The sequence below is a fragment of the Syzygium oleosum genome, unplaced genomic scaffold, assembly GCF_021117445.2.
Source record: "Syzygium oleosum isolate NSW1041296 unplaced genomic scaffold, Sole_v2.1 Sole_v2.22, whole genome shotgun sequence".
NCBI classification, from domain to species: Eukaryota; Viridiplantae; Streptophyta; class Magnoliopsida; order Myrtales; family Myrtaceae; genus Syzygium; species Syzygium oleosum.
This window is the reverse complement of record NW_026607506.1, coordinates 6,954,549-6,966,141: the sequence shown is the minus strand read 5'-3', so window position 1 is coordinate 6,966,141 and position 11,593 is coordinate 6,954,549. Positions and strand designations below refer to the sequence as shown.

At 50.6% G+C, this 11,593-nt stretch overlaps 3 non-coding genes and 13 pseudogenes across 3 annotated transcripts; all 16 read left to right on the top strand.

The window, feature by feature from the left end:
* The first annotated feature begins 3,015 nt into the window (after positions 1–3,015).
* LOC130140890 (5S ribosomal RNA) lies at positions 3,016–3,133 on the top strand (annotated as a pseudogene).
* A 1,334-nt stretch (positions 3,134–4,467) lies between these two features.
* LOC130140906 (5S ribosomal RNA) lies at positions 4,468–4,584 on the top strand (annotated as a pseudogene).
* Positions 4,585–4,957: 373 nt separating this feature from the next.
* Positions 4,958–5,074, top strand: LOC130140886 (5S ribosomal RNA; annotated as a pseudogene).
* A 373-nt stretch (positions 5,075–5,447) lies between these two features.
* LOC130140872 (5S ribosomal RNA) lies at positions 5,448–5,566 on the top strand. The gene has a single exon (XR_008818858.1). It is a non-coding gene; the product is annotated as a 5S ribosomal RNA (ribosomal RNA).
* Positions 5,567–5,940: 374 nt separating this feature from the next.
* LOC130140907 (5S ribosomal RNA) lies at positions 5,941–6,056 on the top strand (annotated as a pseudogene).
* A 373-nt stretch (positions 6,057–6,429) lies between these two features.
* On the top strand, positions 6,430–6,551 carry LOC130140899 (5S ribosomal RNA; annotated as a pseudogene).
* A 370-nt stretch (positions 6,552–6,921) lies between these two features.
* On the top strand, positions 6,922–7,037 carry LOC130140896 (5S ribosomal RNA; annotated as a pseudogene).
* Positions 7,038–7,403: 366 nt separating this feature from the next.
* LOC130140897 (5S ribosomal RNA) lies at positions 7,404–7,517 on the top strand (annotated as a pseudogene).
* Positions 7,518–7,887: 370 nt separating this feature from the next.
* LOC130140904 (5S ribosomal RNA) lies at positions 7,888–8,005 on the top strand (annotated as a pseudogene).
* Positions 8,006–8,377: 372 nt separating this feature from the next.
* LOC130140893 (5S ribosomal RNA) lies at positions 8,378–8,495 on the top strand (annotated as a pseudogene).
* A 373-nt stretch (positions 8,496–8,868) lies between these two features.
* On the top strand, positions 8,869–8,989 carry LOC130140903 (5S ribosomal RNA; annotated as a pseudogene).
* A 375-nt stretch (positions 8,990–9,364) lies between these two features.
* LOC130140891 (5S ribosomal RNA) lies at positions 9,365–9,487 on the top strand (annotated as a pseudogene).
* A 372-nt stretch (positions 9,488–9,859) lies between these two features.
* On the top strand, positions 9,860–9,975 carry LOC130140898 (5S ribosomal RNA; annotated as a pseudogene).
* A 375-nt stretch (positions 9,976–10,350) lies between these two features.
* On the top strand, positions 10,351–10,466 carry LOC130140882 (5S ribosomal RNA). Its single transcript, XR_008818868.1, has one exon. It is a non-coding gene; the product is annotated as a 5S ribosomal RNA (ribosomal RNA).
* A 375-nt stretch (positions 10,467–10,841) lies between these two features.
* Positions 10,842–10,960, top strand: LOC130140884 (5S ribosomal RNA). The gene has a single exon (XR_008818870.1). It is a non-coding gene; the product is annotated as a 5S ribosomal RNA (ribosomal RNA).
* A 378-nt stretch (positions 10,961–11,338) lies between these two features.
* LOC130140889 (5S ribosomal RNA) lies at positions 11,339–11,457 on the top strand (annotated as a pseudogene).
* Positions 11,458–11,593: the final 136 nt, after the last annotated feature.

The following is an 11,593-nucleotide window of genomic DNA, read 5'->3' as shown; positions in this document are numbered from 1 at the left end:
AATAGAAGTCCTAATGCAATTTCTTTGGAGAAGAGGAAGGGCTTTGCTTCAAATGCATTTGGTAATGCGTAACATGACGGGTGATCGATACCAAAGACTAATGCACCGGATCCCATCGTAACCCCGTTGGGCGTGCTCGGGCGAGAGAGTACTGGATGGGTGACCTCCGGGAAGTCCTCGTGCTGCACCCCCTCTTCTTTTTCGTTTTTTTTCTTTTATTTAACGATCGCTTTTTGCCGGGTCGAGATTTTGTCGAGCGGCGCGTTATCTTTCCGGGGCGTGCACGAATCACGAAGGTGTTGCGGGAGCGAGACGGCCCACGGATTCCGAAAAGTGTTTACTGCCCTGTGAGTCCATCCTGAACAAGTCGCCGTGTCGTAAACGCGGGAATTTCGAGGTTTTCCGAGAAACGCTTTCTTTTGCTCACTTGTTCGCTCCTGCAATATCCTGCTAATTATCCCAGTAATTGTGCCGACGGTCCGCAAAAAACCGGAAATAGAAGTCCCAATACAATTCTCGAGAAGAGAAGGGCTTTGCTTCAAATGCATTTGCAAATGCGTAAATAAGACGGGTGCGATCATACCAAGCACTAATGCACCGGATCCCATCAACTCCGGCTAAGCTGTGCTTCACAGAGTAGTACTGGGTGATGGGTGACCTCCCGGGAAGTCCTCGTCTGACACCCCTCTTTTTCGCTTTTTCTTTTATTTAACGACGCTTTTTGCCGGGTCGAGATTTTGTCGAGCGGCGCGTTATCTTGCCGGGGCGAGACGAATCACGAAGGTGTTCGCGGGCTGGGAGATCGGGCCCACTGCCCGAAAAGTGCTTACGGGCCCCGTGAGTCCATCCGAATAAAAGCCGTGCTCGTAAACGCGGAATTTCGAGGTTTTCCGAGAAACGCTTCTTTTGCTCACTTGTTCGCTCCTAAGCAATATCCCGCTAATTATCCGGTAATTGCGCGACGGGTCGTAAAAAACCGGAAATAGAAGTCCCAATACAATTCTTGAGAAGAGGAAGGGCTTTGCTTCAAATGCATTTGCAATGCGTAACATGACGGGTGCGATCATACCAAAGCACTAATGCAACTTGGATCCCATCGTAACCCGGTTAAGCGTGCTTGGGCGAGAGTAGTACTCAGGATGGGTGACCTCCTCGGAAGTCCTCGTTGCGACCCCTCTTTTCGTTTTTCTTTTATTTAACGATCGCCTTTTTGCCGGGTCGAGATTTTGTCGAGCGACGCGTTATCTTGCCGGGGCGAGACGAATCACGAAGGTGTTCGCGGGCTGAGACGGGCCCACGGCTTTCCGAAAAGTGCTTACGGGCCCCGTGAGTCCATCCGAACAAAAGCCGTGCTCGTAGAACGCGGAATTTCGAGGTTTTCCCGAGAAACGCTTCTTTTTTGCTCACTTGTTCGCTCCTAAGCTAGTATCCCGCTAATTATCCGGTAATCGCGCTGACGGGTCGTAAAAAACCGGAAATAGAAGTCCCAATACAATTCTCGAGAAGAGGAAGGGCTTTGCTTCAAATGCATTTGCAATGCGTAACATGACGGGTGCGATCATACTCAAAGACTAATGCACCTGATCCCATCGAACTCCGGCTTAAGCGCGCTTGGGCGAGAGTAGTACTAGGGATGGGTGACCTCCCGGGAAGTCCTCGTGTTGCACCCCTCTTTTTCGCTTTTTCTTTTATTTAACGATCGCCTTTTTGTCGGGTCGAGATTTTGTCGAGCGGCGCGTTATCTTGCTTGGGCGAGACGAATCACGAAGTGTTCGCGGGCGAGACGGGCCCACGGCTTTCCGAAAAGTGCTTACGGGCCCCGTGAGTCCATCCGGAACAAAAGCCGTGCTCGTAAACGCGGGAATTTCGAGGTTTTCCGAGAACGCTTTTTTGCTCACTTGTTCGCTCCCAAGCAATATCCTGACTAATTATCCGGTAAATCGCGCGACGGGTCGTAAAAACCGGAAATAGAAGTCCCAATACAATTCTTGAGAAGAGGAAGGGCTTTGCTTCAAATGCATTTGCAATGCGTAACATGACGGGTGCGATCATACCAAAGACTAATGCACCGGATCCCATCGAACCCGGTTAAGCCGTGCTTGGGCGAGAGTAGTACTAGTGATGGGTGACCTCCCGGGAAGTCCTCGTGGTCGCACCCCCTCTTTTTCGTTTTTTCTTTTATTTAACGATCGCCTTTTGCCGGGTCGAGATTTTGTCGAGCTTGGCGCGTTATCTTGCCGGGGCGAGACGAATCACGAAGGTGTTCTGCGAAGCGAGACGGGGCCCACGGCTTTCCGAAAGTGCTTACGGGCCCCGTGAGTCCATCCGGAACAAAAGCTGTGCTCGTAAACGCGGGAATTTCGAGGTTTTCCGAGAAACGCTTTTTTGCTCACTTGTTCGTTCCCAAGCAATATCCTCAATTATCCGGTAATTGCGCGACGGGTCGTAAAAAAACCGGAAATAGAAGTCCCAATACAATTCTTGAGAAGAGGAAGTGGCTTTGCTTCAAATGCATTTGCAATGCGTAACATGACGGGTGCGATCATACCAAAGACTAATGCACCTGGATCCCATCGAACTCCGCTGCGTGCTTGGGCGAGAGTAGTACTAGGATGGGTGACCTCCCGGGAAGTCCTCGTGTTGCAGACCCTCTTTTCGTTTTTTCTTTTATTTAACGACGCTCTTTTTGCCGGGTCGAGATTTTGTCGAGCGGCGCGTTATCTTGCCGGGGCAGACGAATCACGAAGGTGTTCGCGAAGCGAGACGGGGCCCACGGCTTTCCGAAAGTGCTTACGGGCCCCGTGAGTCCATCCGAACAAAAGCCGTGCTCGTAAACGCGGAATTTCGAGGTTTTCCGAGAAACGCTTTTTTTGCTCACTTGTCTGCTCCTGCAATATCCCGTTAATTATCCTGCATTGCGCGACGGGTCGTAAAAAACCGGAAATAGAAGTCCCAATACAATTCTCGAGAAGAGGAAGGGCTTTGCTTCAAATGCATTTGCAATGCGTAACATGACGGTGCGATCATACCAAGACTAATGCACCGGATCCCATCGAACTCCGGGCTAAGCGTGCTTGGGCGAGAGTAGTACTAGGATGGGTGACCTCCTGGGGAAGTCCTCGTGTTGCACCCCTCTTTTTCGTTTTTTCTTTTTATTTAACGATCGCTCTTTTGCCGGGTCGAGATTTTGTCGAGCGGCGCATCTTGCCGGGGCAGACTAATCACGAAGGTGTTCCGCGGGCGAGACGGGCCCACGGCCTCCGAAAAGTGCTTACGGGCCCCGTGAGTCCATCCGGAACAAAAGCCGTGCTCAAACGCGGGAATTTCGAGGTTTTCCGAGAAACGCTTCTTTTGCTCACTTGTTCGCTCCTGCGCAATATCCCGTTAATTATCCGGTAATTGCGCGACGGGTCGTAAAAAACCGGAAATAGAAGTCCCAATACATTTCTTGAGAAGAGGAAGGGCTTTGCTTCAAATGCATTTGCAATGCGTAACATGACGGGTGCGATCATACCAAAGACTAATGCACCGGATCCCATCGAACTCCGGTTGCCGTGCTTGGGCGAGAGTAGTACTAGGATGGGTGACCTCCTGAAGTCCTCTGTTGCACCCTCTTTTTCGCTTTTTCTTTTTATTTAACGATCGCTTCTTTTGCCGGGTCGAGATTTTGTCGAGCGGGCGCGTTATCTTGCCGGGCGAGACGAATCACGAAGGTGCTCGCGGCGAGACTGCCCACGGCTTTCCGAAAGTGCTTACGGCCCCGTGAGTCCATCCCGGAATAAAGCCGTGCTCGTAGAACGCTGGAATTTCGAGGTTTTCCCGAGAAACGTTTTTTTTGCTCACTTGTTCGCTCCTGCCAATATCCCGCTAATTATCCGAGAATTGCGCGACGGGTCGTAAAAAACCGGAAATAGAAGTCCCAATACAATTCTTGAGAAGAGGAAGGGCTTTGCTTCAAATGCATTTGCAATGCGTAACATGACGGGTGCGATCATACCAAAGACTAATGCACCGATCCCATCGAACTCCGGTTGCCGTGCTTGGGCGAGAGAGTACTCAGGATGGGTGACCTCCCGGGAAGTCCTCGTGTTGCACCCTCTTTTTCGTTTTTCTTTTATTTAACGATCGCCTTTTGCCGGGTCGAGATTTTGTCGAGCGGCGCGTTATCTCACCGGGGCGAGACGAATCACGAAGGTGTTCGCGGCGAGACGGGCCCACGGCTTCCGAAAAGTGCTTACGGGCCCCGTGAGTCCATCCGGAACAAAAGCCGTGCTCGTAAACGCGGAATTTCGAGGTTTTCCGAGAAACGTTTCTTTTTGCTCACTTGTTCGTTCCCAAGCAATATCCCGTTAATTATCCGGTAATTGCGCGACGGGTCGTAAAAAACCGGAAATAGAAGTCCCAATACAATTCTTGAGAAGAGGAAGGGCTTTGCTTCAAATGCATTTGCAATGCGTAACATGACTGGTAAGCGATCATACCAAAGACTAATGCACCGGATCCCATCGAACCCGGTTAAGCGTGCTTTGGGCGAGAGTAGTACTAGGATGGGCGACCTCCCGGGAAGTCCTCGTGTTGCACCCCCTCTTTTTCGCTTTTTCTTTTATTTAACGATCGCCTTTTTGCCGGGTCGAGATTTTGTCGAGCGGCGCGTTATCTTGCCGGGGCGAGACGAATCACGAAGGTGTTCGCGAAGCGAGACGGGGCCCACGGCTTTCCTAAAAGTGCTTACGGGCCCCGTGAGTCCATCCGGAACAAAAGCCGTGCTCGTAGAACGCGGGAATTTCGAGGTTTTCCGAGAAACGCTTTTTTGCTCACTTGTTCGTTCCCTGCAATATCCTGCTAATTATCCGTAATTGCGCTGACGGTCGTAAAAACCGGAAATAGAAGTCCCAATACAATTCTTGAGAAGAGGAAGGGCTTTGCTTTCAAATGCATTTGCAATGCGTAACATGACGGGTGCGATCATACCAAAGACTAATGCACCGGATCCCATCGAACTCCGGTTAAGCTTGCTTGGGCGAGAGTAGTACTAGGATGGGTGACCTCCTGGGAAGTCCTCGTGTTGCACCCCTCTTTTTCGTTTTTCTTTTATTTAACGATCGCCTTTTGCCGGGTCGAGATTTTGTCGAGCGGCTGCGTTATCTTGCCGGGGCGAGACGAATCACGAAGGTGTTCGCGGGTTGAGACGTGGGCCCACGGCTTTCCGAAAAGTGCTTACGTGCCCCGTGAGTCCATCCGAATAAAAGCCGTGCTCGTAAACGCGGAATTTCGAGGTTTTCCGAGAAACGCTTCTTTTGCTCACTTGTTCGCTCCCAAGCAATATCCCTTTAATTATCCGAGAATTGCGCTGACGGAATCGTAAAAACCGGAAATAGAAGTCCCAATAGAATTCTTGAGAAGAGGAAGGGCTTTGCTTCAAATGTATTTGCAATGCGTAACATGACGGGTGCGATCATACCAGCACTAATGCACCGGATCCCATCAGAACTCCGAAGTTAAGCGTGCTTGGGCGAGAGTAGTACTAGGATGGGTGACCTCCTGGGAAGTCCTCGTGTTGCACCCTCTTTTCGTTTTTCTTTTATTTAACGATCGCCTTTTTGCCGGGTCGAGATTTCCGTCGAGCGGCTGCGTTATCTTGCCGGGGCGAGACGAATCACGAAGGTGTTCGCGAAGCGAGACGGGGCCCACGGCTTTCCGAAAAGTGCTTACGGGCCCCGTGAGTCCATCCGGAACAAAAGCCGTGCTCGTAAACGCGGAATTTCGAGGTTTTCCGAGAAACGCTTTTTTTGCTCACTTGTTCGCTCCCAAGAAATATCCTGTAATTATCCGGTAATTGCGCTGACGGGTCGTCAAAAACCGGAAATAGAAGTCCCAATACAATTCTTGAGAAGAGGAAGCGGCTTTTGCTTCAAATGCATTTGCAAATGCGTAACATGACGGTGCGATCATACCAAAGACTAATGCACCGGATCCCATCGAACTCCGGTTAAGCTGCCGGGCGAGAGTAGTATTAGGGATGGGTGACCTCCTGGGAAGTCCTCGTGTTGCACCCCTCTTTTTCGCTTTTTCTTTTTATTTAACGATCGCCTTTTTTGCTGGGGTCGAGATTTTGTCGAGCGGCGTTGCTATCTCCTGGGCGAGACGAATCACGAAGGTGTTCGCGGCTGAGACGGGCCCACGGCTTTCCGAAGAGTGCTTACGGGCCCCGTGAGTCCATCCGGAACAAAAGCCGTGCTCGTAAACGCGGAATTTCGAGGTTTTCCGAGAAACGCTTCTTTTGCTCACTTGTTCGCTCCCAAGCAATATCCCGTTAATTATCCAGTAATTGCGCGACGGGTCGTAAAAAACCGGAAATAGAAGTCCCAATACATTTCTTGAGAAGAGGAAGGGCTTTGCTTCAAATGCATTTGCAATGCGTAACATGACGGGTGCGATCATACCAAAGACTAATGCACCGGATCCCATCAAAACTCCGCGTTAATCGTGCCTTGGGCGAGAGTAGTACTCAGGATGGGTGACCTCCCCGGGAAGTCCTCGTGTTGCACCCTCTTTTCGTTTTTCTTTTATTTAACGATCGCTCTTTTGCTGGGTCGAGATTTTGTCGAGCGGCGCGTTATCTTGCCGGGGCGAGACGAATCACGAAGGTGTTCGCGGCGAGACGGGGCCCACGGCTTCCGAAAAGTGCTTACGGGCCCCGTGAGTCCATCCGGAACAAAAGCCGTGCTCAGTAAACGCGGGAATTTCGAGGTTTTCCGAGAAACGCTTTTTTTGCTCACTTGTTCGCTCCTAAGCAATATCCCGTTAATTATCCGGTAATTGCGCGACGGGTCGTAAAAAACCGGAAATAGAAGTCCCAATACAATTCTTGAGAAGAGGAAGGGCTTTTGTTTCAAATGCATTTGCAATGCGTAACATGACGGGTGCGATCATACCAAGCACTAATGCACCGGATCCCATCGAACCCGGGTTAAGCGTGCTTGGCATGAGTAGTACTAGGATGGGTGACCTCCCGGGAAGTCCTCGTGTTGCACCCCTCTTTTCGTTTTTCTTTTTATTTAACGATCGCCTTTTTGCCGGGTCCAGATTTTGTCGAGCGGCGCGTTATCTTGCCGGGCGAGACGAATCACGAAGGTGTTCGCGGCGAGACGGGGCCCACGGCTTCCCGAAAAGTGCTTACGGCCCCGTGAGTCCATCCGGGACAAAAGCCGTGCTCAAACGCGGAATTTCGAGGTTTTCCGAGAAACGCTTTCTTTTTGCTCACTTGTTCGCTCCTAAGCAATATCCCGCTAATTATCCGTAATTGCGCGACGGGTCGTAAAAAACCGAAATAGAAGTCCCAATACAATTCTTGAGAAGAGGAAGGGCTTTGCTTCAAATGCATTTGCAATGCGTAACATGACGGGTGCGATCATACCAAAGACTAATGCACCGGATCCCATCGAACTCCGGTTAAGCTGCTGGGCGAGAGTAGTACTAGGATGGGTGACCTCCGGGAAGTCCTCGTGTTGCACCCCTCTTTTCGTTTTTCTTTTTATTTAACGATCGCCTTTTTGCCGGGTCGAGATTTTGTCGAGCGGCGCGTTATCTTGCCGGGGCGAGACGAATCACGAAGGTGTTCGCGGATCGAGACGGGGCCCACGGCTTCCGAAAAGTGCTTACCGCCCCGTGAGTCCATCCGGAACAAAAGCCGTGCTCGTAAACGCGGGAATTTCGAGGTTTTCCGAGAAACGCTTCTTTTGCTCACTTGTTCGCTCCCAAGCAATATCCCGCTAATTATCCGTAATCAAGCGACGGGTCGTAAAAAACCGGAAATAGAGTCCCAATACAATTCTTGAGAAGAGGAAGGGCTTTGCTTCAAATGCATTTGCAATGCGTAACATGACGGGGTGCGATCATACCAAAGACTAATGCACCGGATCCCATCGAAACTCCGGGTTGCGTGCTTGGGCGAGAGTAGTACTAGGGATGGGTGACCTCCCGGGAAGTCCTCGTGTTGCACCCCTCTTTTCGTTTTTCTTTTTATTTAACGATCGCCTTTTTGCCGGGTCGAGATTTTGTCGAGCGGCGCGTTATCTTGCCGGGGCGAGACGAATCACGAAGGTGTTCGCGAAGCGAGACGGGGCCCACGGCTTTCCGAAAAGTGCTTACGGGCCCCGTGAGTCCATCCGAACAAAAGCCGTGCTCGTAGAACGCGGGGAATTTCGAGGTTTTCCGAGAAACGCTTCTTTTTGCTCACTTGTTCTGCTCCTGCAATATCCCGTTACTTATCCGGTAATTGCGCGACGGGTCGTAAAACCGGAAATAGAAGTCCCAATACAATTCTTGAGAAGAGGAAGGGCTTTGCTTCAAATGCATTTGCAATGCGTAACATGACGGGTGCGATCATACCAAAGACTAATGCACCGGATCCCATCGAACTCCGGTTAAGCGTGCTTGGGCGAGAGTAGTACTCAGGATGGGTGACCTCCCGGGAAGTCCTCGTGTTGCACCCTCTTTTTCGTTTTTCTTTTTATTTAACGATCGCCTTTTTGCCGGGTCGAGATTTTGTCGAGCGGCGCGTTATCTTGCCGAGGCGAGACGAATCACGAAGGTGTTCGCGAGCGAGACGGGGCCCACGGCTTTCCGAAAAGTGCTTACGGGCCCCGTGAGTCCATCCGGAACAAAAGCCGTGCTCCTAAACGCGGGAATTTCGAGGTTTTCCGAGAAACGCTTTCTTTTGCTCACTTGTTCGTTCCTGCAAGCAATATCCCGTTAATTATCCGTAATTGCGCGACGGGTCGTAAAAAACCGGAAATAGAAGTCCCAATACAATTCTTGAGAAGAGGAAGGGCTTTTCTTCAAATGCATTTGCAATGCGTAACATGACGGTGCGATCATACCAAAGACTAATGCAATCCTGATCCCATCAACTCCGAAGTTAAGCGTGCTTGGGCGAGAGTAGTAGTAGGATGGGTGACCTCCCTGGGAAGTCCTCGTGTTGCACCCCTCTTTTTCATTTTTCTTTTATTTAACGATCGCCTTTTTGCCGGGTCGAGATTTTGTCGAGAGGCGCGTTATCTTGCCGGGGCGAGACGAATCACGAAGCTGTTCGCGAAGCGAGACGGGGCCCACGGCTTTCTGAAAAGTGCTTACGGGCCCCGTGAGTCCATCCGGAAAAAAAGCCGTGCTCGTAAACGTGGGAATTTCGAGGTTTTCCGAGAAACGCTTCTTTTTGCTCACTTGTTCGTTCCCAAGCAATATCCCGTTAATTATCCGGTAATTGCGCGACGGGTCGTAAAAAACCGGAAATAGAAGTCCCAATACATTTCTTGAGAAGAGGAAGGGCTTTGCTTCAAATGCATTTGCAATGCGTAACATGATCTGGTGCGATCATACTCAAAGACTAATGCACCTTGGATCCCATCGAACTCCGAAGTTAAGCGTGCTTCGGGCGAGAGTAGTACTAGGATGGGTGACCTCCCGGGAAGTCCTCGTGTTGCACCCCTTTTTGGTTTTTCTTTTATTTAACGATCGCCTTTTTGCCGGGTCGAGATTCTGTCGAGCGGCGCGTTATCTTGCCGAGGCGAGACGAATCACGAAGGTGTTCGCGAATCCAGATGGGGCCCACGGCTTTCCGAAAAGTGCTTACCGGCCCCGTGAGTCCATCCGGAACAAAAGCTGTGCTCCTAAATGCGGGAATTTCGAGGTTTTCCGAGAAACGCTTCTTTTTGCTCACTTGTTCGTTCCCAAGCAATATCCTCAATTATCCGAGAATCATGCGCGACGGGTCGTCAAAAACCGGAAATAGAAGTCCCAATACAATTCTTGAGAAGAGGAAGGGCTTTGCTTCAAATGCATTTGCAATGCGTAACATGACGGGTGCGATCATACCAAAGACTAATGCACCTGGATCCCATCGAACTCCGGTTGCGTGCTTGGGCGAGAGTAGTACTAGGATGGGTGACCTCCTGGGAAGTCCTCGTGTTGCACCCCTCTTTTTCTTTTTTCTTTTTATTTAACGATCGCCTTTTTGCCGGGTCGAGATTTTGTCGAGCGGCGCGTTATCTTGCCGGGGCGAGACGAATCACGAAGGTGTTCGCGAAGCGAGACTGGGCCCACGGCTTTCCGAAAAGTGCTTACGGCCCCCGTGAGTCCATCCGGAACAAAAGCCGTGCTCGTAAACGCGGAATTTCGAGGTTTTCCAAGAAACGCTTCTTTTTGCTCACTTGTTCGTTCCTGCGCAATATCCCGTTAATTATCCGGTAAATTATGCGACGGGTCGTAAAAAACCGGAAATAGAAGTCCCAATACAATTCTTGAGAAGAGGAAGGACTTTGTTTCAAATGCATTTGCAATGCGTAACATGACGGGTGCGATCAAACCATCACGAATACACCGGATCCCATCGAACTCCGGTTAAGCGTGCTTGGGCGAGAGTAGTACTATGATGGGTGACCTCCCGGGAAGTCCTCGTGTTGCACCCCCTCTTTTTCGTTTTTCTTTTTATTTAACGATCGCCTTTTTGCCGGGTCGAGATTTTGTCGAGCGGCGCGTTATCTTGCCGGGGCGAGACGAATCACGAAGGTGTTCGCGAAGCGAGACGGGGCCCAACGGCTTGCCGGAAAAGTGCTTACTGCCCCGTGAGTCCATCCGGAACAAAAGCCGTGCTCGTAAACGCGGAATTTCGAGGTTTTCCGAGAAACGCTTCTTTTTGCTCACTTGTTCGTTCCCAAGCAATATCCCGTTAATTATCCGTAATTGCGCGACGGGTCGTAAAAAACCGGAAATAGAAGTCCCAATACAATTCTTGAGAAGAGGAAGGCCTTTGCTTCAAATGCATTTGCAATGCGTAACATGACGGGTGCGATCATACCATCACGAATGCACCGGATCCCATCAGAACTCCGAAGTTAAGCGTGCTTGGGCGAGAGTAGTACTAGGATGGGTGACCTCCTGGGAAGTCCTCGTGTTGCACCCCTCTTTTTCGTTTTTTCTTTTTATTTAACGATCGCCTTTTTGCCGGTTCGAGATTTTGTCGAGCGACGCGTTATCTTGCCGGGGCGAGACGAATCACGAAGGTGTTCGAGAAGCGAGACGGGGCCCACGGCTTTCCGAAAAGTGCTTACGGACCCCGTGAGTCCATCCGGAAAAGCCGTGCTCGTAAACGTGGGAATTTCGAGGTTTTCCCGAGAAACGCTTCTTTTGCTCACTTGTTCGTTCCCGAAGCAATATCCTGCGTTAATTATCCGGTAATTGCGCGACGGATCGTCAAAAACCCGGAAATACAAGTCCCAATACAATTCTTGAGAAGAGGAAGGGCTTTGCTTCAAATGCATTTGTAATGCGTAACATGACTAGGTGCGATCATACCAAAGACTAATGCACCGGATCCCATCGAACTCCGGGTTAAGCGTGCTTGGGGCGAGAGTAGTACTAGGATGGGTGACCTCCCGGGAAGTCCTCGTGTTGCACCCCTCTTTTTCGTTTTTCTTTTTATTTAACGATCGCCTTTTTGCCGGGTCGAGATTTTGTCGAGCGGCGCGTTATCTTGCCGGGGCGAGACGAATCACGAAGGTGTTCGCGAATCCAGATGGGGCCCACGGCTTTCCGA